The 25,877-nt window shown below is 30.3% G+C and overlaps 1 protein-coding gene across 2 annotated transcripts in view; it reads right to left on the bottom strand.

Annotated features, from left to right (window-relative positions):
- Gbs-76A (Glycogen binding subunit 76A) overlaps positions 1–23,642 on the bottom strand; it is a 36,046-nt gene extending 12,404 nt beyond the window's left edge. The window contains exon 1 of one of the 2 annotated variants that reach the window (XM_065503050.1): positions 23,122–23,642. The gene's annotated coding sequence lies outside the window, so the exon portion shown is untranslated. Of the gene's footprint in view, positions 1–7,141; positions 7,287–23,121 lie in introns of those variants that run through there. The other variant, XM_065503051.1, reaches the window with a different exon arrangement.
- Between the last annotated feature and the right edge of the window lie 2,235 nt (positions 23,643–25,877).

Here is a 25,877-nt window from a genome sequence, read left to right on the forward strand (position 1 = left end):
GAGTCAAGAGTCTAGAAGTCTTTAAAAGTACCAACAATTGAAGATGAAAATTTCTTTAAAAAGATCTAAGATTGAAAAGACTAATGATTGAATCCAGAGTAAGACCCTAAAAAAGCCGACGTTTGAAGCTTAACTGAGACTCTGAAAAGACCTGCGATTAAAGACAATGTAATACTTTACAAAAGTGTTTAAAAGTACCTACGATAAAAATTTCTTTAAAAAGATCTACGATTTAAACTGAGACTATAAACTGTATTTAAAAATACTATTGATGATTGACTAAAGCTCTGAGAAGTCTTTGAAAATATCTGCAATTGATGCTAAACTGAGACACTAAAAAGTCTTTGAAAAGACCTATAATTCAAGCTAAAAGCCTGAAGCTGAACTAAGACTCTAGAAGGACCTACGATGAAGCTACACTAATACTCTAAAACGTATTTGAAAAAGCCTATGATTTATGCTAAACTATAAGACTCTGAAAAGTCTTTGAAAAAAACCTACGATTGAAGCTAAACTAAGGCTCTGAAAAGCCTTTGAAAAGACCTACGATTGAAGCTGAATTAAAACTCTAAAAGGAGCTACGTTGAAGCTACACTAAGACTCTAAAAATCCTTTTGAATACCTACAATTGAAGCTGAACAACGACTCTAAAAAGTCTTTGAAAATATCTAAGATTGAAGCTGATCTAAGATTTACGATTACAGCAAACTATGACTAAATAGAACAGCGATAAAAACTGAAATATCACTCTAATAATAGCTCGTAAAGGGAATGATTTTAAAGTAAACTAAAACTCTAAAGATAAAAACGATTACAGCTAAAATATCACACTAATAACAGCTACTAATCAAATAAAATACAACTCTAAAATGACCTACAGTTAAAGCAAACTAATGCACTAAAGAGATCAACAATAAGAACTGAAATATCAATCTAATAATAGCACTAAGAGGGCATGCTTTTAGACTCTAATGTGATGAAACGATTACAACTAATAATCAAGTATAATATAACTCTAAAAGTATCTACGTTTAAAGCAAAAAAGAGCTATAATTGAAGCCAGTGCTTTACTCTAAAAGTCCTAATATTAAACCTAAAATATCAATATAATGTCAGCTACAATTGCAGCTAAATATATGTCTCTAAATATACCTACGATATCATTATAACGACTTTTAGAACATCAGTTTCCAGTGAATAGAATTTATAGGACAGTTTTACTTCTATAGTGCTATTCACTGGAAACTGATATGTTAAAGCACTTTAATTTCAGTTGAGTATTTAAACATATTTTCCTCTCAAGTGTAGTAAACATAAAAACATTTCCAGATAGTAACAGTAATTTATTTATTAAAAAAAATGTTTTTTTAGTACATTTCTGTGGTACTTTTTATACTTATTTATTAAATTAAATTTCTAAGATGACACTTTTTAAAGGTGATTTATATTAGTCATACTCTTGCTACATAATATTATATAGCTATGAATATATATTTATTAACACCCACAAACAATGACATCAAAAGGTCGTACTTATTTTTAAAGTTTCTATATAAAAAATTTAAATAAATAAATTGTGCTACAAATAGCCACAATTAAGTATAAACATTTTCTTAATGTGATTAAATTACTTTTTATAGTTTACGAAAGAACCATATTGCTGTTTAGCTAATGTTCAAACATAAATGTCTATTATGCATCAGACATGTGTCAGACGTTTATATGCCGGCCCATTATCAATTAAATTCTCATAAATATGGAATGTACAATACAGACATACATACATATATGTATGACAGATTTTGTATGATTGAAAAGTTAAAGTGTTTATGATTAGAATTTTATACAATATTAAATTGATTATTTTGTTTTTTATTTGAATTTATTTATATTTTTGCAAGATTTTTAAAAATACATTTTTTTATTTTTTACTAAATCAGCAATTTGTTAAGAAAACAACAAGAGAATACTTATTTGCGTGGGTGTATTTTGAATTGTCTGTGCTATTTTCAATAAAAAAGGGGTTTCGAAAATTCCATAATCAAAAAAAAAAATATGTTTAGAGGAAAACACGGGGTATAAATCATGTGATGAAACAGCAAAAAGAAAAGTGGATGGAAAATATCACCAAAAAAATATATTTAATTTATTAAATAAAATTATAAGAAAAGTACAAAAAATATCGCACAAATAAATTGAAAACAAAAGCATCTGTTTCAAAAAAATCATTATAATTTTAATAAATTATATTTTCAAATTTTGCAAAATTCGCAAATATTGTAGGTTCAGGCATATATACATATGTATTGTGGTTTATTTATTTGAAAGTATTTATCTAAATACATAATATACTTTAAATTAGAAACTGACAGCTTGATGAAAATTAAAAAATTATTTTAAACCATATTATAATTAATATGAAAAAAGAAGAGTATGAAAAATAATAATTCCTTAATTGTTGAAAAATATATTTTCATGGACTAGGTTTAATTAGCATGACATTGTGAAATAGCTGTTTTTGCAAAATTTAATAGCGATCACGTGTCTGCCAAAGTATTTAAGTCACACGTTTACATCTATTTTTGTAAAATCACACTTTGTTTTAGTTTTATAGATTAATTTTAATTAATTGCTAACTATTAGGATCATATTTTCTTTATTGGTTTATTTTCTTTTCAACGCAGTATTAAAGTTACAATAACAATTTTGATTTTTTTTTTTTTGCATTTTGTAATCATTTGATATGTCAAATATTTTTTGAACTAAAAAACAAATTCATCATCACTTGTTTATTTATTATTATTGTAATTGTTGTTGTTGCTGTTGTCAATAGTGAAATTAATTATACGGAATAAAAATATTAAGTGTGTTTGTAGTATATATAAATAAAATGATGATATTTTTAAATCCATTGAACCATGGATGATTAAAGTTAATGTAAATATAAATATTCAAACAACAAATACGGTTTGACAGTAAACACTGTTCAAAGCGGATTAACATATTAATAATAAAACTGTTTAAATGAATAGGAAATAAATTTCACAATAACTTTTAACATGTTTTTAAAATTTTTATTTTGATAAATAGAAAAAAAATATAAAATTTAGAAACGTGCCAAAGTTTATACTCCCACAATAACATGTGTCAATTTAACATAAAAATTCTTTTGAATTCGCTATCCGAATTCTTTTGAAAAATACTCGTAGTCTGCTTTTACACAGGGCAAGTTTACTTGAAGCAAGTCTCGTCGATTCCCTTTTAAACTGTTTACACACAGCAAGTCTGTGAGCAATTTTGTATGGCAAAACCTAATAGACGCCATATTGAAAATGAGAAAACAAAAGAAACCCCTCTTCTTTTTTCTTGCCTCTCTCTCCTATAAACTCTAGACTTGCGCAAGAAAAATTGCCCTGTGTAAAAGCAGACGTACAAGACAACTCAAGCGACTTGGTAGTCATTTTTAGTGAATGTTGTTTGTATGTAAGCTATTAGTTTTAAGTGAATGACATTTAAAAGAAGAAACTAAATTAAGCAAAGCTATTACTCTACTAAGGTCTTTATTTGAAGCTAAAAATGGGTATCTATTGAAGCCAAATTAAGACTCTAAAAATATCTACAATTGAATTCAAAATTTAGAGTCTCTAAATATGACTATAAACAGTCCTATGATTAGAATTAAAATGACTAAAAAGATTACAAAGTTACAATTGAAACTAAATAAGACTTTAGAAAGATCTTCAATTTCTGCTTAAGTAGGACTTATTAGGATCTATTAAAAGGATCTATATTTGGTGCTAAATTCTGAATAAAGTTATCTATAATTGAAGCTAAACTAAAACTCTCAGAAGGCTAATAATTGAGGTTAAGACTAACCTCCATATGCATAAACAGTTTATAAATTTATCAAAGGTTTATGAAACAGATTTTGTATGCAAATTTTGTTTTATAAACCTTTGATAAATTTATAAACTGTTTATGCATATGGGGGTAAGACTATAACGATTTTAACGGCTGATTTAAAAGTAGCATAATGCTTTCAAATAGCAGTGCTGTAATAGCAAACTGTAACATATCTGTGGGCATTATTAACATTGAATAAAAGCTTTCAGTTGACCATTGATCGTAAGTATGGCAACGCTGTTTACTGCGAACGTATATTCGAATTCCTATATTCAGTTAAAGAACAGAAAGCTCTAGAATATACGAGCTTTGACAGTTAAAGAGCAATCTAGAGTGCAGATGGCAGTGTTATAAATAGTGGCAAAGGTTGCAGTCGTTAGTGAGTTTATCAGAGACGCTTTTCGAATAAACATCAACTGAGTGCCTTAAAGTGTGCTGTATTTTTCAAGTGAATTCGTGTACATTATAAAGTGTGTCTGTATTTTTATACGTGTATAAAAAACATTGAGTAACTATTTAATTCTGTTGTTGTACATTTTAAACAAATAAAGAGTTGTTACAATTTTCAAACTACTAAACGGCTTTTATTTGCAATCAAAAGTATCCGGTTTATTTAAAGGAAATAAACCAACGTTTTGAAAAGGTTAAAACGTAACAATATGTATAAGGACCAACTATTGAAGATAAACTAGGACTATACAAAGGCCAAAGATTGAATCTAATCAAGACTCTAAAAAGTTCAACGATTGAAACTCTAAAAGAATAGTTACAGCAAATATAATAGTTAAAGCAAGCAAGTTTGACAAGGAACACCTCAGGGCGGAGTAATCTCTCCACTACTTTGGCTTATCGTTACTAACTCGATTCTCATTGAAATAGACAAAAAAAGGAATAAAAGTTGACGCTTATGTGGACGATGTGCTGATACTTGTGTCAGAATAGTGTTATTATGTCCACTGCTTTAGGGTTTCTCAACAATTGGGCCACGGAAAGTGTTCTTGGGGTAAATCGAAGCAAAACAGAACTTGTACTTATCGCGGTAAAGACCAAGATTCCGCGCTTCAGACTTCCACGGTTGAAATCCCCTGGACTCTTCTAAATTATCATGGAAACTGAATACTCAACACAGGGTTAAGTATATTCCAATACATACTTATGGATCTCTTGTATAAGTCCAGAGATCAGGAAGCATTGACTAGTCCTTCAGAGGCACAGAACACTATACTGCACCTTGTTCCAATAGACCTTCACATAATGGCCACCTCTGCCTGCAACGCATCGAGGCTTAACGCAACTGGATGTTGGTGATCGAGAACAAATTTTGATAGGGTGTTCAAAGTCTTAGTTCCCTCCAGGAGTGAGTGGTGTAGGGGTAATATTGTGTACGCATATGAAACCAGGATATATACAGACGGTTCTAAAAGGCGGCACTTCTCTAATTGAATGCCTGTAGAACTTCATCACCATTAGTCAGGCAATGTAAAAATGCTCTGTCAAGGCTAGGTCGTCTATCTGACATTACATTAGTTTGGGTCCCTGTGAGTTAGCCAGAATGGGATCTGTTTTGGATATCTCCAATACGGTTTCAGTAGAAATTCCCCTGGGGAATATTAAAAGTATTATATTCAAGCTTGCGGATGGATTTTAAAGCTGATCCGCTTCTTAGAGAAAATGCTAATTAAATGAAGCAGTGCCGATTTTGTTGTCATTTGTATATTGATGTTTGTGTTCCATAGAATTAATTTATCTTCTTCTTACTGTTCACAAAGAAATCGTTAAATAGAAGAAAAGGCGAAATGAAAAGGTGAGTGCGCGCGGACAACTGATTAGTCATATTTTTACGATTTCTTGTTTCAAAAATCGGCTAAAAATTTGTCTTTTCAAAGACCTCCGCAATTTCAATTTTAAACTCAACAAATATTATTAATAGGAATCAGATTCTAATAATTTATGATTAGATTTGTTGATTCCATTTTAAATTTAAGAAATTTACAACTAAAGTTTTTTACAAAATCATGATGAGGGAAAAACAATTAGGCAGATTGCCGAAAAATTCTATGTTCCCAAATCAACCATTTTCATAATATAAAACTTTCTTTCATCAGAAATTTCAAAAGCAATGGACAAATTATTTTATTTAAAGATTACTATTATTATTTTTGTTTTTGAATAAATATATCTGCAACTAAAGAGTAAATTTAAGTTTTAATTCACTTAGATTATTTCAAAAATGTTCACTACTATATTCCGGACAACTCGATAATCCGACCGAGTTTAAAGCTATATGTGCCCGGATTCTCGAAGTTGCACTGTACAATAATAAAACAAATTGTGTATGGAAATTTTTGTTTTATAGACCTATAGTTAAATACACATAGATCGGAAACTTTGCTGTCAAAGGTCTAACTCAGTTGTCAAAAACCTAAGTGGTAAGAATGTTTTAATACATAAAACTGTGTAAAAAAAACCAACACTCGTATGTGTGATGATTTTGGGTAAATTGTATGTTTGAGTTTTTTTCTAGTTTCCGTTCTGTATTTCTCCATGTATAAACCAAGGCGAATTTATATACCAGGTGAAGTCGGTTTGGAACTCAGGCAAATACGAGAGAATTCATAAATTTGTTATATATGGAGTTTGACACAACATGAGAATTTCAAATACCATATATAAAAAATATATGAATTCGCTCGAATTTGCTGGAATTTGCCTGATATATAAATTCGCCTTGAAATTGATTAAGCATAAAGAGCAACCAATCTCTATTTTCTACTCTAAAGTTATTTTCCTTTTGCTTCTTCTTTCCGGCAAATGTCATTCACTTGAAACTGATATATTGAAAGTCTTGGGATGTTTACAAACAAAAGATGCTGTTTGCTAATAAGAAACACAAATAAAAAAAATAATATTTCTGATCATAAAACTCATTTTCACTTGAGGACCAGCAATTCAATTCAAAAACTTTATTTAAAATAATAAAACACAAAATTTTAGCACTTTAAAATTTTGCATACATAATTATTTATAGATTTCAAATTAAAAAAAATTTAAGTATGTAAATTTATCACACATGATTTCTAGATATCACACCCCTTTTCTCAAATGGGAGTGTCTAAATGTTAATTTCACAATATAGCAATATATTTTGGTTTTATTTAATTATTTCACACATTTTCTTGTATTTAAATTCATTTGCAATTATTTTTCACTTAATATAATTATAATTTGCTATATTTACCTAATAGAATTATGTAATTTAGCAAAAGCTTCAACTTAATTTTTTTTTATTTAATTTATTACAAGTTTTAAATAAAAACTTTATTTTATAATGGTTTATTTTTGTTTAATTAATTAAATTTCCATACATATATATTTTATAAAACACTTTTATTTTTAATTTTTTAAAATTTTTTTTTTGTAAAATTTACAAAAATAAATATTTTTAATGCGACAATTAAAAATGAAAACAAATTACAATCTTGTTTATACCGGTGTCTAAATGTGCACTGATTTGTTTTGATTTTGCCATACAATGATAATAATATTGAAAGCAAAAAAAAAAGTGTTGTATTTTCAATATTTTCTGTTTTTAGACAGACAATTTGCCAGATTGTGGTATAGGGGCAGCAGGCGGACGATAAGCAAAGGCAGGCAGGCACAAAGCATGTCGCGTGAAAAAAAAACAAACGAAAATAAGATGCAACGAAAGTAACATTTAGCAAAAAAAGTGCATTTAGCAGCATTTAATCACACTAGAGGTAGAAAAGATGCACAGACATGTGAACCCTAATAAAAACAGAGATAGCTAAATAGATATGTAGATGCATCTGTACGTTCGTTCACTGTTTAATACTCGTACATTTGTGTAGCAGTTGCAGATACTTGACGCCATAAAACTGTGGTTTTCTTTTTAAATAAAACGTATTGTTTTTCTTGAAAGAGAGAGAACCCTCCTGGCCGGACCAAAATCTCTAGATACCCACACCAACAGATTCTTAAATACAATTGTATGCTTAGGAGTTTATTGTTATGTATCTGTAGCATTTAATACCTGCAATAATAATAACAAGTTAACAAAAAATAGTCAACAAAATTTTTTTGGTTTTGTTTTTTTTCACAAGTTTTTTAAATTTAATTTAAACATTTTTAGAAAACACGATCTTTGTTGTTTTTGTTATTGAGAAATGATAAGAAGACCAATTGAACTTATCACACGTTTACATGATTTATTTGTTTTTAATGGACCTTAGTTAGTCATTTAATTTTATAAAAAGCCCAGCAAATGTTTGCTTTCATTAGTAAAGAATACAGATATTTTAGAAGAAAACAAACACCCACACAATCTACCGCCCAGCTGTCAAAGTGACCTTTGACATTTGATTTTCAGAATTTTGTGTAATGAATAGAAAATTCACGTTTCATTTTGAAATGTCAAATGATCTCTACATGAATGCAGATGAGATATTGCAACATACAGTAAGAATTTTCATGAACAAAAAAAAAACAATAAATAGACAAGTAGAGAGCTATATTCGACTGTACCGAATCTTATATACCCTTCACCAAATTATACTTCAAAATACAAATTTTCGAATTGTAAATTTTAATTTTTTTTTTAAAAATTTAAAAAAAAAAATTTGTTTTTAAAATTTTTTATTTTTGGTGAAAAAAAAATTCGGGTTAAAATATTTTTTTCCGATTTTGACCCATTGTAGGTCCAACATTATATGGTCTTATATACGTCGTTGCAAAAGTCTTTGAAATATCTTTCATTAGATATCCATATTGTCTATATTAATGACTTAGTAATCCAGATATACAGTGTCGGACAAAACTAAAGCACGGGATAATACTTAATACACAACACTTCAATAAAAATAGTATTCAAGTTAGTATTTATATTTTTTCAACTTTTTTATTAAGATAACATCTTAGTTTATTAAAAAGAAACAAAAAATAAATAACTTCATTAACTATAACAAAAAAAATTCATATCACATTTTCAACAGTCGTTTTTGGGCGCGACAAAACTAAAGCACATTTTATAAATATTAACTAAAACTAAAAATATTTCTAATATTTTGTGGCATAGCCTTTATTTTTTAAGACTTCTTTACATCTACGAGGCATGGACTCAATTAGATTCGATATAACCTCCCCAGGAATAGTATTCCAGGCTATTTCCACTTGGCGGAAAAGGTCTTCCAAATTCTTGCAATTATCGCGCAATATTTTCCGATCTACAATTTCCCATAGGTTTTCTATCGGGTTGAGATCTGGCGATTGCGCTGGCCACTTCAAGACATTGATTTCATTTGCAACAAACCACTCTTTCACACATTTTGCAGTGTGTTTGGGGTCGTTGTCTTGCTGAAACCTCCAATTAAGTGGCATTTCCTCCACCGCATATGGCTGCATTACATTCTCCAGTATGTCTTTATACATGAAACGGTCCATTATCCCATTTACTTTGTGAATGGGTCCAATACCTTGACCAGAGAAACATCCCCAGACCATTATATTACCTCCTCCGTGTTTTACAGTTCCTTTAGTATACAGTGGATTAAGTCGTTGCCCTGCTGGTCTCCGTACTAACTGATATCCATCAGAACCCTTCAAGTTAAACTTGGATTCATCGGAGAACAGTACTGTCTTCCATTCTGTTACACTCCAGTTTAAATGTTCCTTCGCAAAATTAATTCTAGCCTGTCTATTTTTTGTGGAAATAAATGGTTTTTTTACAGTCCTATACGATTTTAAGCCACCTTCTACCGCTCTTCTTTGAATGGTTCTAGGAGTAATATTTAATGCCAGTTGGTTTGCAATGCACCTTGCAGATGTAAAGGGATCCTTTTTTAAAATTCGAATTATAGCCTGGTCTTCTCGTTTAGTGGTTTTCCGTGGTCGACCACCCTTATGTATGGTAACCAGTGAACCTGTTGACTTAAAGCGGCTTATAATTCGGGAAATTACGCTATGATGAATATTAAATTTCTTTGCAATTTTTGTTACAGATTCTCCTTTATTAAAATCTTCAATTATTTTTTCTTTTAAATGCACTGAATATTTATTACGAGCCATTTTGTACTTTCAATCGCAAAAAATGCACTGGGAATGGTAAAGATCAAAAGTGATAGTAAAACACGTGTTATTTTTTTGTAATAACTCTTAGAATGTCTTTAAGAGAAAGTTTTTCGTTATGTAATAATATTTTCTCTTCGTATTTTTCTGTAATTTAATGAAAGAGTATATATTCTATGTTATGTGCTTTAGTTTTGCCGCTGCACTTTTCAGGGTAATGTAAAACTTTTTGTGATTTTTTTATTTTTTATTAGAAATAAATGAATATTCATTCTATTTTATAATTCCTAACATATATTCTATCGAAAATTATAAAAAGAAAAATGAAAAAAGTGATTTTTGAAATTTTATTGTGGTTTTTGTTACGAGGTAATAGTCCGTGCTTTAGTTTTGTCCGACACTGTATGTAGGTCAAAAATAGGTAAAAAATCGAGGTTGTTCTGGTTTTTTCCTCATATCTCCACCATTTGTGCACAGATTTAGCTGATTTTAAATAGGAAACTTCTCGAAAGCATGTCTGACAGAATTATTGAAGATTGGATCCCGAAGATATCTGGGGTCTTCAGAAAATTGATTTCAACAGACAGACGGACGGACAGACAGAATATATATACTTTATAGGGTCGCAAAATTATATTGTGGAAATTACAAACGGAATGACAAACTTATATATACCCTTCTCACTATATATATAATAATTCTCAATACTGCAGATATATTTTATTTAAATATCAGAAGAAAACAATAAAATTGGTTAAAGATTTTTTTATTAAAAATTTTATCAAATCTTTCAAAAACATTTTACTGAAACAGTTACTGAAGTAGCCTTGCGAGCGGGTTCGGATGACGATGATGTAATTTTGACAAACAAGCTTCACGAGTTTTTCTAAATGTATCCACGACCAAAGACACATCTAAGTCTCTGTGGATGTTCGCATGTCTTATGTACCATGAAGCTCCCGTCATGGATTGTGCCCTCTGTAAGAGATCCATTCTGGTATTGCTTTCTGTTCCCCATAATTGGATTCCATAAGTCCAGATTGGTTTTAAGACCGTCTTATACAGGATGACTTTGCAGTTAAGGCTTAATTTCGATTGAAGGTGATTAGCCAATGTAATTTAGAAGCTTTTAGTTTCATGTGGAGCCGCTTGGCTTCTATGTGTATATCTAAGTGAATACCAAGATTAATTTCATTTACTTGTATTCTCCACACGTCTGTGATAATTATCTAGATTTCTAGATGCTATATTTGAGACCACACGAGAACTAAGAAGTGCAGTGTCACCTGCAAAGGTGAACATAGTTAAGTCGTCGGACTCGGTACAGGGTTGGTCCTAGAACATTTCCCTGTGATACACCAGCATTGATCGCATATTCGCTTGTCGCACTTTATCCTAAACACGCAATCCCATAGGTAAGACTCTAGTATTTTGTGTGTATCAAAAGGCAGTAGACATTTTATCTTGTGAATTAGACATCTAGAAATATTACCGAACAGTACTTTTTTAGTTCGAAAGATTTTCTTATCTCTCCAGTTGGGCTGATCTGATGATCTGTGATAATATTTTGACAGTTTGAGAATGTTAACATTTTTCTTTGGATTATTTTCTCAAATAGTTTAGACAAACAAGACAATAAGCTAATCGGTTTATGGGATGATGCCAATGTCAAATTCTTTCCTGGCTTGGAAAGGATTTGAATGATTTTCCAATCATTCGGAAAAACTTCTAGAGACAATTGCCACATCTTATAGGTTTCCAATCATGGATGATGTAATTAAATCATAACCTGGAGATTTTTTAGTTTATGATTGTCTTTTTTGATATTTTGAACCTCCTCTAGACTAAAATTGATCAGTTCACAGTCTTTTTCTATGTGAACTGCACAAATTAATTATTGGGGGGTTTGGTTGGAACACTTTACTTAAATAATCAGCGAAAACTATGGACTTATCGTTTGCACTACGAGCCCAGGTACGATCAGGACTTTGACCTAATGTTCTTCCAAAGGTGACCTAATGTTCTTCCTAAGGGAGAAGTTCGTGTGCGTGGAACTGGTTAAACTTTCATTATTGTTTCGATTTATACCCTCTACTTAGCATCTGTTATGTTGCCAATCTCAGTATTTCAGTATTAGATACACATGAACTCCAAATTTAGTAGAGAATTGAAAAATGTTCATTTAGCTACTCATGTCATGCACTTGAAACTGATTAGACAAATTAGAAGCATTTTTTTGTTCCAAAAATAGCAATACCACTGAAATTTCAGCAATAGATACTACAAAATAACATTTTGAATTCAAAAATGTTAGAAATGCAACTCAAGTGAATTATTAGTATTTAATATTGTTTAGCTTCTTCTTCTAGTAAATGTCATTCAATTGGAACTGATATGTTAAAAGCCTTGTATTGATTACCATAAAATGACAATGCCCAGATTATACCAATAATTAGGCTCTTTTTTATACCCTTCACCTTCGTGAAAAGGTATATAATATAAATATAATTTTCCGACCCTATGAAGTATATACATATATTCTGGATCCTTATAGATAGCGAAGTCCATTAAGCCATGTCCGTCTGTCTGTTGAAATCAATTATCTGAAGACCCCAGATATCTTCGGGATCCAAATCTTCAATAATTCTGTCAGACATGCTTTCGAGAAGTTTCCTATTTAAAATCAGAATCACAAATCGGTCCACAAATGGCTGAGATATGAGGAAAAAACCAGGACAACCTGGATTTTTGACCTATTTTTGACCTATATCTGGATTACTAAGTCATTAATATAGACAATATGGATATCTAATGATAGATATGGATATGGATATCTAATGATAATGTTTACAACATGATATTTCAAAGACCTTTGCAACGACATATATAGGACCATATAAGTTGGACCTACAATGGGTTAAAATCGGGAATGATAATTTTTTACCCAAATTTCTTTTTTTACCAAAAAAAATTAAAAAAACAAAAAAATAATTTTATAATTTCAAAAAAAAATTTAAAAATTTCAAAAAAAATTTCAAAAAAAAAATTTTAAATTAAAAAAAAAAATTTTCAATTTTTTAAAAAAAAAAAATTTAAAGTAACAATTCAAAAAAAAAAAATTCCAAAAAATTTAAAATACAACTTACGAAAAAAAAAATTTTGTTTACCTAAAAATATTTAAAATTTGTATTTTGAAATATAATTTGATGAAGGGTATACAAGATACGGCACAGCCGAATATAGCTCTCTTACTTGTTAAACCAACAAATATACTGTAATGTTGTATTGTTATTAATACGTTCCTGCAAATTTCATGTATTTGAAACTAATTAGAAGCATTTCGATGATTTATTGTTTCTATATAGCAAAGAAAAATTATTCATTAAAATGCTGTAGAACTTCATTTGTGAATACAATAGCGAAATATAACTCCCCGCTTTAAATTTAAGAAATTTGTGTTTAATTCACAACTGAAGTATTAGTTTGTAATGTTCTTTTCCTTTAGCTTCTTCTTCCGAAAAATGTCATTCACTTGAAACTGATATGTAAATAGATGTGTAATGTTTACAACATGAAATCCAATCACAACTCTTACATCAACTCATTCAAATTGAAATTTTTTTTAAATTATTTATTCTCTAACGTATAGCTGATATATTGATGCAGCATTAGCGACCGTAAAAACCGACAAATTTGCTTTGAAGCAAAGTTTTTCTTTGATTTATGCCCTAAATTCAACAAAAAGATATCTGTCAAATATTGGGTATTTTACACCGTAGATATCAATTTGTTGAAATTACGGGCATTAATATATATTTATTTTATTATGTAGAAAACAATTTTAAGTGAATTACTTAGATTTTCCCACCTTTAAAAACATCACCCTGTCATAAATTCCAAATTCAAATAAATACATACTAGAATTTCTTATCTTAAGTTTAAACAATAAAGAACATAGACCCCACACCATCATTATTTAATGATAAGAATTTTATAATGTATAATCTCAATGTTTTCTATATTAATTTGTTCTAAATTTATGTACAATAAAATAAAAATATTGCTAAAAATCTGCTATGATTAATAAAAAAAAAACCTTGTTATCACTGAAAATTCTTTATTTATGTGGTTAAAATATAAAATCTTATCTAGTTTAGGGACTAGCAAATATTATTGTTTAAGCAGCCACAAATAATTTCCTGTTTCACAAAAAAATTGTATCGATTTGTTTGTAGTAATTTAGTTTAAAAAAATCATTCCACAAATGTAAGTTCGTTGCGGGATTATTGATAGACCATAAAATCAACAAAACCCCTTAACAAAAGTGAAAGAGGAAGATCCCCTCAAAGATATTTAAAATAGCTATCAAGCTGCTTAGCGACTGGAGTGGAAAATTAATTTAAAAAAACCTCAGTAGGTACAAGACCTCATTCCAGATCTAAAGTTATTGACAGGCATAAATTAAAGTCTTTGGTAATCTAACCAGCTTGTTTTAGCTGAATAGCTCTCATCCCTTCACAACAGTGGAAGATCCTCTCACAGAGATTTAAAATAGCACTCAAGCTGCTTAGCGACTGGAAAGTAAAATCAACATAAATGGAACCAATGATATTTTCTTAAAGGTATAAAGCCTCATTATAGATGGCAAATTATTCCTATCATATTTATTTTTACCCAGTATGCTAATCGTGATAATAAGTGTCACGACAACGATGACTTCCCGAAGGCATTATTCGATATGTTATACATCTCAATCTCATATGGACTGGATATGTGTATGGACTCCCACCTCTTTATCGTGGAGCCACTGTGAGTACAGAGACAGATTTTAGAGCATGGAAATCATATAGTATCTCGATCTAAATTGTCGGAAACGATGAATTAGAATTTTTGCTACTAAAAATTTATTGCAATCAAAAATGTCTTCGGTTTTTTTGTATTTTCGAGTAAGTTACAAAGCTGTGGAATTGTTAAAGAATTTTCATAGAGAAATTATTCATTCAAACTCGATTTTGGCTCAAAAATTATTTAAAATCATTAAAGTATGCCGTGATTGGATCGTGATTGTTTTGTTTTCTTTACACTTCTTGTTGAAATTATTTAAAATTGCATTTCGTCTATATTGTATGTATTGAAAAAGGAATATAACTTAATGTAGTTTAAAATTCATCACAATTCAAATCGTTCGATTTGCTTCATTGTAAAATTAAAACTTATTTTAAGCTAAAATAAATGTGTTTTTCATTTTCCAGCCGAGTTCTAATCACTCAAATTAATCTAAATTAGTTTTAGTTTATAAATTAAATAATATTTGTTATAATTAAACCTTAGAATATATAAAATACAGTTTAATTGGCGCCTTACAAATAGTTTTTTTTAATACTGTTGCTATGAATCGTACACAATAAACAATTTCATAATAATCGCAAACACAAACCAATATGGCGTTTTACAGTTGGAATGGTTTGTGGCTAAAACCAGCAAACAGGAAATAAAACAAAAGATGCCATATGGTTATTGAAAACTTGAAAAAGAAGAGTTAAAGAGTTTTAAATTTCTTAAATATTTAAATCATCATTCTCCTTTACAAAATAATTAATAAATATAAAAAAAGTTATTGTGAAATATTTGTATTAAAAAAATTTCCTTTAATCAATAAATTGCTGATATTTCTTTAAATAAATATAAACTCACATGAGCACTTTACTTATAAATATGTACATAATCAATAAATTAAAAAAAATTTAATTAAATTATGTATAACGAAATCAAATCAAATTGTATTTTTATTGAATCTGCTTTTATTTTTGTTTTTGTCTGTAAATACGTAAACTTTGCAGATTATTTTCGGTAATTTTCCCTTTTATTTTATTTATTTTTCGTTCGTTTGTTTGTTTGTTAATTTGTTTTGTTACTTTCTTTATTCTTGAATTGTTTTTGTTGCTCTTGTGATTTTGTTTGTTTTTTGTTTTGGCTAGAGGTAGAAGAAGAATACGAAGAAGAAATTGTTCTTGTCTGCATGACATTTATTTTGGCATCCAATGTCATACAAATATAAATCGTACACAGACACGCGCTCGTTTTATTAGCTCCATATTCACCCCCACAAAAACAAAATTAAGAACAACAACTACAACAACACCAATAATAAAGACGACACCAACAAAAACAATTTGAGAAATTAATTGATGATGAAAGATATATGGGTATTTACACTGAGAGAAATCATATAAATTAGTTTTTTTCGACTCAAGGCGAATTTATACCGGGAGGTGGCAGTGGCGAATTAAGGCAAATTCGATCTAATTTATTCATTCATTATACCCACCATCTAAAAAGGTGTGAGGTATATTGATTTTGTCATTCCGTTATTAACATATCCAAATATTCATCGCAGACCCACAAAAGTATATTTAGGCTGGGCCCATCTGTCTGTCTGTTGAAAACACAATAGGGCGCAAACGATAGGAGGAAGCTGTCTGAAATTTTCCGCAAATACTCTTTGTTGATAAGGTTTGTATTGAAAATGGGCAATATTGTTCAATAATTTCACCTAGCCCCCATACAAATGTCGCCCGGGATACTGTTTGAGCAATTGCAAATACGTTGATTATGCGGCAATCCTGATAAAATGTTGCACAAATAAGTTCTAAGAAGTGGTGATGTTGACATGGAACGCCCAGGCAAGAATTGGAAGCATAACTCCATGAATATTGTTATAAAACTCAACAAGAGCTTGCAAAATTATTGGGAGCTACTCAAGCAGCAATTTCAAAACGTTTGCGAGCAGCAGGATTCATCCAAATTGGGTAGCATACGAATTGAAACGAATAGACCTTGAAAGATTTTGCATGTCTGAAATGCTGCTTCAACGCTATAAAAGAAAATCATTTTTGAACTGAATCATTACTAGCGATAAAAAATGGATCCATTACTATAACTCGAAGCGTAAGAGATCGTCTGTGAAGCCCGGCCATCCCGCCGAATCGACACCAAAGCCAAATATCCATTTCTCTAAGGTAATTCACTGTTTTTGGTGGGATCAAAAGGGTCCTCTCTATTATGAGCTGCTGAAATCTGGCCAGACCATCACATGGAACCTGTACCGAACACAACTGAATCGTTTGAAGCAAGCATTGGCCGAAAACGCCCAAAATATGCGGCCAATCATGACAACGCCCGACCACATATTGCAATACCTGTTAAAAAGTTTTTAGAATGAAGTATTTAGAAAGCTTTGCCTCAACGTGCCAGACTACTATTTATATCGATCGATGCAGAACGATCTCTCTGGGATATGCTTTACTTTGGGACAGAGTATCCGACATTGGCTTGATTCGTTCTTGGCCTCAAAAGATGAGCAGTATTTTTGGCTCGGAATTCATATGTTTCCGGAAAGATGGGAAACGATCATAGCTAATAATGACCAATACTTCGAATAAATTTATATTGTACAAATGAATAATAATAATAATCCCGCATTTTTAAGTCATACGCCCAATACAATTTATTATTTTTAAATTATTTTTTATCTTTCTCATTAAAAACATTACAGTCTTATTAAATTTTATTAATTTGTACGATATCTTGGACGAGAATTTTTTTATGAGCTTTCCTAGCCAGAGGTGTTCGAGTTTGACACCTTGTATCTCACATTGTATTCTAACACGGTGGTCACGAATTAAATTTTCTTAAAGGCTTCCTCTATGATGTGTCAATACCTCATTTTGCAATCGGACCAGCAGTTTAAAACATTTAGATTAATAAGCACTTTTCTTACAATCGACCCCATTGAATATTTGAATATTCTTTAAAAAAATAATGAAAAATTTAAAAGTGCCTTTAATCAAATTCCTTTGAGTATTGCTAAGCTCCCACTTACTACTTACTTACTATAAAGAATCAAACTCAAAATAAACAAACCTTTTCCAGGAGAAATAAAAACGACGTAATTTTTTACGCACCATTTTCGTCATTGGTTGGTGTATTTGTATTTGATATATAATATATATTTTCAAATCTATGTATATACAAACAAGTTGTGTTAAATAACTTATCATGTCCTTTAAAAAAACTACGCAATAGCCTGTTTCCCTCTGTTTACACTTTCATTTAAAACGCATTTATCTCTTGCTCCTATTTAAAACTTTTTATCAATAATAAATAAATGGCCTTTCAATAAATTAATATTAAATTAAAATCACTTTCACTTATTTATAACAATTATAGCTCTTTATAGCTAATAAAAAAAAATACGAAGAAAATTGTATTTAATTTTATTATTAGTTTTTTATTCAAATGTTAATTGAGAATTTTATTTGAATTTGTTTATGAGCTCAAAAAAAAATACTTTATTTACATACATACATATGTCATGCCAATGATATTCATGTCATTTCGTTGTATTTAATGTTTTTTTTTTTTTGCTATTTTCTTTTCTTTTTTATTCTCGGTTTTTTGACAGACCAATTGTCTTGGTTATTTTCTAAATTAACTTTAATACATATTCAACTGGAATTGAGTATGTTTTTTTTTAATTTTTGCGTCAGTGGGTTGTTATTATTGTTTTCGAGATGTTTCTCAGCTGTTCACATGATTTGTGGGTTATTATTAACCCATGAGATGTGATAATAAAAATAACCCCTTTAAGGTGATCTGATAATAATTTGAATAAAAATTTATATAATGATCTATCATGTTGAGAATTCAAAATCTTTTATCCCTTATATAAAAATCCAGTTAAAGAAGTTTTGGAAATGTACAATTTATTATTTCAATATAACCTTAATTGTGTAAGATCACTTATTTTACATATTTTACGTCTCTGTTTTGATTTCCTCAATCGTGTAAAATATTTTCTCTGATAATTAAAGTCGCTAGAAAGCAGACCTGCCAGAAATTTCAAGTACGATTTATTAACAATAAATAATTGCCTTCGATATACTCGTGTATCCTTTTCTGAAGCCATTTTTTATAATCCTGGCCATGATTTCCGCAATTGTGTAAAATCTCTTTCACTGGAAATTAAAGTCGGTAGGAACTAAAGGAATAGCAAATCTCAATGTAACGAGCTCTATTTTGAATGCGAAGGTGAATATTCGCCTGCTTGTACCCGAAATAGTCCAAAATCTTTTGGAATAGCAAATCTAAATGTAATGAGCTCTATTTTAAATGCGAAGGAATAGCAAATATCAATGTAAGAAGCTCTATTTGGAATGGGAAGATGAATATTCTCCTGCTTGTACCCGAAATAGTCCTAGTATGCACGGATATATGGTAGAACTTCAGCCGATCTTCACAGGTCCTAATTGAGCTGTAAGTGGGATCCAGGAATCTCTTAGTTGCAAATAATATCGTACCAAATTTTAGTAAATTGTTATTTATCTGGATAACATGACTTATTCCGACCCATGGACTTAATGACACTATGCCCACGGTTTTGTCCTTAATCGAGTATGATAATTTTTCTGGAGTCATTATGATTTCCTCAATCGTGTAAATCGTGTAAAAGTCGCTAGTCCTAATATCCACAGATATACTCTTACTCAGCAGTAAGTTGGATTCTGATTTCACTTACATCTGCTTAGATAAATTGTTATTTATCTGGATGTCATAGCTTTCTGCAGTCCATGGACTTACTGGTAGCCCATAACGTCCAGGAACATAATGATATTGTACGTTATCACATGCCATTCTAAATTTACTGCAACAATCAATCCATTCTTTGTTTTGGGCAACAATTCTCCCAATATAGTAGTCGGCAATATCCCACTATTTGTTTACACCAGATTTCTTTCCTTGAACATTATCGGTCTATGTAAACAAGTCACAAACTCTGGATGTTCTCAAAGATAACATTTATCTCACAAGAGAGCGAGTATTTATCGTTCGTTAAATATATATCTTTCAATCTAAAGCCATGTCCAATTGCTGATTAAGATAAATGCCAAGTTTTATTGGAGTTTTGTCGTCTTAAAATATTTAATGCTCTATAGTTTCGTTTTCAATGTTCATGTAATATGGAATTGTATTTCCGGAAACTTTGTTGAATTCGGCATGTTTTTAACTATCCATACAATATCGATTTTAAATCTATACATCTGTGATTCGTTTCCTACCGCAATCTTAGACAGTGTTTTTGGAACCATATTTTACTTCCTTTTTTGAGTTTTTGTCCATTTATCCAACGCTGTTTTGTGACCAATACTGAACAAGAGATGATAAGGATCTCAGTTTACACTGACGTTTTAAAGCCAAAAAGAGTCAATGGATCTGGAATTTTCTCTGAGGCTCTTGAACTCTTGGTTTCTCTTGCACTGACCGATACCTGCAACGTCTTCCAGGCGGAAATCTATGACATCGATAAAGCCGCAAGAAGAATACGAGAATTTAATTTCGAAATTTCGGCCATTGATATCAAGGATTTCAACTCCAATGTAATAAATTCGAAATGTCTTATCCATTGAATTTAGTTACTGACCTAGACTTAGAATATTCAAAACGATTTGGCCTTCTATGAAACGTAAAAGAGACTAAGAGGTAGGATTCATACGGTTCACTGTATAATTGGATACATTTACACATTTTTACATTTTGTCTGGACGAAGATGTAGAGTAATCAGTACAACACATTCAATGTCACGCTCATAACTCCGAAAAAAGAGGCACTGACTCGGGATTTTTCTGTAATGTACTTGAACTCTTGGTATCTCTTACACTGTTTTCCAGACGGAAATCTATGCCATCGATAAAGTGTCGAGAAGAAGGAGAGTAATCAGAACAAAACCTTCAATGCTCCGCTCATGCCCCGAGCTTAGACTAAGATATCTCTCATTATCTAGTTTGTCTCAAAGATACATAAATCTGATAAAATTTGTCAGAATTACCGGATGCTTCCCACAGACACCACAAGAATTCCGTAGTCATTTGGCGTAACAATTTGTAAGTGTATCACAATAAACCTTAAAGGCCTCCAAGTTAAATCTCGAGCAACCCGAATTTCCCAACAATACAAATGCCAGCATCTATTGAATTGGTTTCGATTTTTCAAAAATTGTTTGGATCAATTGTTTAGTGAGCGATTTTCAATTACATGAAATCCAAAATGAGGAACACATTTGAAGTCGAAATGTTTCTAATTTTGTTATGCAGTATAGCAAGCATGATCTTGATCGTATTCTGAAAAGCATGAATGCGTTATGACTAAACCAAAATAGCTCGATAAGTATTATTAAAAACATTTGAAGTTTCAAGATAATTAAATGAAGGATATATCAATGATGAAAACCTTTCGTATTGATATCTAAAGGGTCTTCCAATAGGGACTCCCAAACTTTGATAGCGGCTATATTGTTGAAACTACGTCTTTTGAATTGGCTGTCATTTATTCAGGTTGTTTTGCCAAATCGCCATTGATGGATATAGCGCTCAACAACACGTGCCAATGATGATAAGATTGTTTTATCAAAATGGATGTTTTAAGCGATTAGGTTAGGTAGTCAGTTTTTAGTGTTGATTTTGAGCTGGGGACGTCATCGGTTCAAAATTTTTTTGAAAACGACATTGACCAGGCCATCAAAGCCAACGACAAGAGCTATAGATCGATGATTACCAACTTCTTTTGGCCTGGTTTGGATGATATGGTGTTTTCAACAGGATAGCGCTACGTACAACGCAGCTCATGCCACAATGGATATTTTGCACGAGTGATTTGAGGGCATGGTTTAGGTGGTGTGAACTGGCCACCGAGATCGTGCGATTCGACCACGTTATATATTTTTCTTGAGTCGCAGGTATATGCGAATAAGCCGCAAACCACAGTGGCGGCCCTCAAAGTCAACATAACCCATGCTGTCGGTAAAATTCAGTCTTATTTATGCTGCAGATTCATGGAAAATTTTATATTTCGGATAGGCCTTTCAAACGAATAAAAAATATCGATGATTTATTTAAATTTAAAGATAGGAACAGCTTAATGAAAGATCCTTCACGTACCCAAATATGATAATCTCTAGATTAACTGAAAATGTATAAACTGAAATTGGATTTATTTGAGTATTTGTTCGACTCAAGCATCTGTACAAAGAGTAGAATCAATGTAGCTGTATTTCGAATAGGTCATTTGATTTTGACAAATTACATTTTGTTTGTAATGTGTAAATTTCTTCGTAAAAAGCGTTGCATGTAACTTGAAAAATCGAAAAGCAAAGAATTCATCGCAGAACAACCCAGACCCTGATCGAATTCTGAAAACTGCACAGAATCGTGGTAGCAACCGCATTTGTTGCCAATCGAACGATTCGATTGCACACATAGAATTTTGCGGTTCTATCAACAGAAAGTCAGTTGATAAAAAAGAATTTCGTTTGAAGCAACCAAAGTTTTGTTACCCCATACAAAATGTTGTAGTCACAATTGTAAAATTTGGTCAATAAGGTAGAATCATTCGATTGGGAAGAAATTCGGTTGCTATCACGAAACGGTTTTCTTTCTATGGATGGCTCCAAAGCTAAAATTCGAAATAAAATACCTTTCAAACGGATACGCCTCAGTGAAACCTGTTCAATTCAATATTAAATATCAAAATTAAAAAAAAAAGTTATCCTAATGATGTCTTTTGGACATCACAAACGTTAATTTCGTATTAAAATAAAGAAAAATAAGAATCCCTAATGGATAAGTATGTAAACATAAATATTGAATTCATTTATTTCCATACAAAATTTAAGAAGTTCTTCCAAACTTTTTGTTCAAAACCAGCCAGAAAAACTATAAATTCCTTTAAATCTCTGCTTTTAAATTAGCATACACGCTTTTTTTATTAGCAGCATAATTTATGCATGTGTTTCTATTTGTTATTATTAGTTTATTTATTTTTGTTTATGTTTAAAAATGGTCTATTTGTTTTTATTTTTTTGTTGTTGTTTCTTTGCAAATATGTTTGCAAGTGTTTAATTATGCGTGTGTTTATATATGTAGATATGTTCTGTTTTGATTCTCTGTTTTCGCCTACACTTGATTATTCTTAGCTGCTTATCGCTTCTTTATGTACGAATGTATATACATATGTTTGTCTTATTAAACACAAGAATATTGGAATCAAAATAAAAACAGAAAGAAAAAGAATAGTAAACTTACTTTTGTATAGTGATTATACTCCTTTTACTTTTCAGCTTGTTGTTATTGTTGTAGAGTGTAGTTATTGGTCGATGACGAAGATGCTTTATTATAAGCGGTCTCTTTCGCTCTTAGTTTGTTCTCTGTTTATCTCACTGATGACGTTTCGTTTATGCTTTTGCTTTTTGTTGCCCTCCGTGTTTATTGTTATGGGTGATACAAATGAGGGTATGAAAAATATGTTTGTTTTTTATTTTTATTTTTGCTTTCTTCTTTTGTTAGTTTTGTTGTTGCTAAAAAATTTTTTCGGGTATTATTAACTAACACGCGTGTAATCAAAAAAAAATAAAATAAAAAATGATGGGGTAGAGTGGGCGACAAATATTACTTGTGGACTTAAGTGTATGTTTGTGTGTGTTTGTATGTTATTCAACTTTGTCCTTTATTGGAAGGGATTTCTCTAGAAATATTTGACTTTCTTTTTGTAATTTCTCTAAAAGATTTTAACAAAAATTAAGTTTTTAACATGGTCGAACCCAAAAACTGGTCACAATATTTTATATTCGTTATTTATGGTTTTATAAACATTTAATTTTCAATTCGTTTTTTTAAATTTAATTTTAATATAGGTATTTCTTTAAATTTTCTTAGTATTGAGGGATTAGATAATATTTTTTTTTTGTTTTAAAATTTTTTTATTTTTAAATAAATTGCTGTTATTTATAAAATTTAAGACAATCTTTAGTTTGGTTTAGCTATGTTTTTTAAAAGTTATTAAATAATTTGTTTAATATTTCTTTTAATTATATTTATTAGGGTTTTATTATAATTTATTGCTTTTTATTTAAAATAATTTCCAAAGCTTTTAATTTCCGTTTCCTTTTTGCGTTTATTTTTGTTTAAATTTCTTTTTTTTATAATAATATTTTATATACTTTTTATATTTTGTATTTATTTTAGAATTTTTTTTTTTGTATTATTATTATTTATTTTTGTAATAATTTTGTTTTATTTTGTAATATTGTCATCCACCGTTTGGCTGTAGTCTTGCCGTAGCCGCCCGCCGTACAAATGCTGTAGTATCCCGTATAAAATAAAGTCAAACTGTTGTGTGTTTTTTTTTGGTTTTGTTCTGTAGTATAATAGTCTTGGCGTTTTTCAGTTCGATTCGATTCTGTTCTGTGCTGTTTGCTGCGCGCACAACAGTGTCATTCAAGGGCATTGCAAGGTCGTAGAGCTGTGTATATTGTTAATTTTTATACTGCCATCTACAACATACTCAGCTTTTTGGTGTTTGCTGTTTTTGTATTTTGGTCTTCAGTCACTTACTGCCCGTCTTCTTAAACACAACACAGACCATACTAGTACAACAACTGTATCGTGGTAGTCAGTCTACTGCTACAGCTACTACGAATACTATATTGCTACTTATGCTGTGTGTATCTTTCCCTTTTGCCTGCCAAAATTTCAAAATCCATAAACCATGCAAAACCGCTTTTAACCCTCCACTGTACTCTCCTCGCCTGTTCAGTTTAATTGTGTTGCCACAGCACACATTCATTCATTGATACTTATATTAACTTTTACTCATCATAATTCTAAAAAATACTATACAATAAGAGCGAGCAACAAAGTTGTCCATTAGAATTTTACAGCTGTTTCTAGAGTTTTGCCGTCAATTGTATGCTACACTTAAAAGATACATATTTAGGCTAGACAGATGGTATGAACGACTTTAGTATAAAGACTAACAGTCTTTATACTAAAGACTAACAGTCTTTATACTAAAGACTAACAGTCTTTATACTAAAGACTAACAGTCTTTATACTAAAGACTAACAGTCTTTATACTAAAGACTAACAGTCTTTATACTAAAGACTAACAGTCTTTATACTAAAGACTAACAGTCTTTATACTAAAGACTAACAGTCTTTATACTAAAGACTAACAGTCTTTATACTAAAGACTAACAGTCTTTATACTAAAGACTAACAGTCTTTATACTAAAGACTAACAGTCTTTATACTAAAGACTAACAGTCTTTATACTAAAGACTAACAGTCTTTATACTAAAGACTAACAGTCTTTATACTAAAGACTAACAGTCTTTATACTAAAGACTAACAGTCTTTATACTAAAGACTAACAGTCTTTATACTAAAGACTAACAGTCTTTATACTAAAGACTAACAGTCTTTATACTAAAGACTAACAGTCTTTATACTAAAGACTAACAGTCTTTATACTAAAGACTAACAGTCTTTATACTAAAGACTAACAGTCTTTATACTAAAGACTAACAGTCTTTATACTAAAGACTAACAGTCTTTATACTAAAGACTAACAGTCTTTATACTAAAGACTAACAGTCTTTATACTAAAGACTAACAGTCTTTATACTAAAGACTAACAGTCTTTATACTAAAGACTAACAGTCTTTATACTAAAGACTAACAGTCTTTATACTAAAGACTAACAGTCTTTATACTAAAGACTAACAGTCTTTATACTAAAGACTAACAGTCTTTATACTAAAGACTAACAGTCTTTATACTAAAGACTAACAGTCTTTATACTAAAGACTAACAGTCTTTATACTAAAGACTAACAGTCTTTATACTAAAGACTAACAGTCTTTATACTAAAGACTAACAGTCTTTATACTAAAGACTAACAGTCTTTATACTAAAGACTAACAGTCTTTATACTAAAGACTAACAGTCTTTATACTAAAGACTAACAGTCTTTATACTAAAGACTAACAGTCTTTATACTA

Source organism: Calliphora vicina, chromosome 3 (assembly GCF_958450345.1).
Source record: "Calliphora vicina chromosome 3, idCalVici1.1, whole genome shotgun sequence".
In the NCBI taxonomy this organism is placed as follows: Eukaryota; Metazoa; Arthropoda; class Insecta; order Diptera; family Calliphoridae; genus Calliphora; species Calliphora vicina.